The 1,789-nt window shown below is 36.7% G+C and overlaps 1 protein-coding gene across 3 annotated transcripts in view; it reads left to right on the top strand.

Annotated features, from left to right (window-relative positions):
* The first annotated feature begins 207 nt into the window (after nt 1-207).
* Nucleotides 208-1,789, top strand: part of LOC135224574 (mediator of DNA damage checkpoint protein 1-like) — a 78,162-nt gene continuing 76,580 nt past the window's right edge. The window contains exon 1 of one of the 3 annotated variants that reach the window (XM_064263704.1): nt 208-310. The gene's annotated coding sequence lies outside the window, so the exon portion shown is untranslated. Of the gene's footprint in view, nt 360-1,789 lie in introns of all 3 variants that reach the window. The other 2 variants (XM_064263706.1, XM_064263708.1) reach the window with 2 other exon arrangements.

The raw sequence follows: 1,789 nt of genomic DNA, 5'->3' as shown, positions 1-1,789 counted from the left end.
CCTGAATACTTTTCATGCTGGAATACGAATACAGTTTAGTCATGACAGGTAATATCATCAGTGGGCAATAAAGTTAAACAAAATTTATGGCTTTTCTCAACCTTAAAGAAATAAAAAGCAATACTGAATTTTGGCTTTCGATGTATTTAAAAATTCGGGGCTGCAGCTGTCGCTTATTAGAAATTGGCTGAATGGTTCCCGCGATACAGTACGAGACTTTGGGTCAAGTTCCTCGGCATCAATAGTCTTGCGATCAGCTGTTACCGACATACCGTGACACCGTTAGCAGTACGTTTGCTCCTGGCGTTCAGTAAGTGTTCCTATACTTGGTCAGTCAGTGCTTAATTCCTTTCATTGTTGTAAGTGTTGTGACATTTTTATTGGTTTTATGGTCATTGGACAAGACTGTGCTTCATTACGTGATTCAGTGTTTCAATATCTCGAATTAGATGATGGTGGTGAAACGTAGCAGAGGATTAATGGGCTCATGTGGAAAAAATTGCTTATAGCTATTCTTGGAAAGTAATGTTACTCTTAGATGGCTTTTGCAAAATGACTTTGTGAATATTCTGGTTATATTGGGTCTTACCCTTTCAAAGTCAAAATACAGATAAGCTCATTTCGTGTACTTTCGTGCAAGAAAATCTTTGTCTTCCTGCATAAGGAAAAAAAAAAAAAGAGGGAAATAAGGTATTAAGGCTACTGGAAATTGACGATATTTTTCTTCTTTAGTGAGGTGAAAATAAGTCTTCAACAGAGAACCAGTGGTGCTAATTTTATTAAGTATTACAATGGAGCCCATTGTAATAACTGTAACGGTACACAAAGTAGGCATTACATCTTTAGTTCGACTCACATTTGGAGACCATCGTATATGTTGTAGAATTCCCTCATGCAAACTCCGGTGAGGTGTTATTCCTGATGGGAAACGCGTCCAGTCTATTTTCTCTTATTAGTCACCACGATTTGGCTACACACTTGTATGCATGAATAAGCACTCGCATTATAATGTATATATATATATATACACACACACACACATATATATATATATATATATATATATATATATATATATATATAGTAATTAAGCAGAGGAAAAGTGCAAATACAGTATGAAAAACACAGTGGCACAGGAACCCTAGCAAAATTTCGCAAAATGTCCCTGGCATTTTCGTGTGAGTTTGTTCCAAGCGCACTCATGACTTTTACATAATATATATATATATATGGTAGATCTAGGGTACTTATCCGCGGCGGCCTAGACTATGACAGTTGCGGTTTTTCTATGCAGTTTTACCTATTGAACAAGAATTTTAAGTAATATTTATTCGGACGACTGTAATTAACCCCCTAGGGCCAGTACTAAACACGGCGAAATACATTGGACGCCCCAATCCCTAGTGGATGTCGTATCCGCGGTTACGTTCCTTGCCGTCCGTGCGGACTGCTTCTTGTAGAAATACCCAGATAGGGCTGAAAGTACTCGAGTGTGGAGGTTAAAATAGTGTATATACTCATAAATAAACACGTTATACACAATGATTTTGTGGGTTTCTTTTTCAATATATATAATAAACACACTTGCAGTTGGTTCATGTTACGGTAACACCATGAGTTTTTACGGAGGATTTACAATTTTCCTCTGCTTAACTGTTAATGTTAACAGATAAGGATAACATTTGTGAAGAAGGAAGCCTTTATTGTCATTGGATGTTGCATAATTTTTTTTTTATGAGAGAGGGTTGAACAAAAGACTGGGATGACCAATGTCCAATTTTCTAATCTA

The sequence above is a fragment of the Macrobrachium nipponense genome, chromosome 12, assembly GCF_015104395.2.
Source record: "Macrobrachium nipponense isolate FS-2020 chromosome 12, ASM1510439v2, whole genome shotgun sequence".
Lineage (NCBI taxonomy): Eukaryota > Metazoa > Arthropoda > Malacostraca > Decapoda > Palaemonidae > Macrobrachium > Macrobrachium nipponense.
The sequence above is the reverse complement of the archived record's forward strand: the minus strand, read 5'-3'. Positions and strand labels throughout refer to the sequence as shown.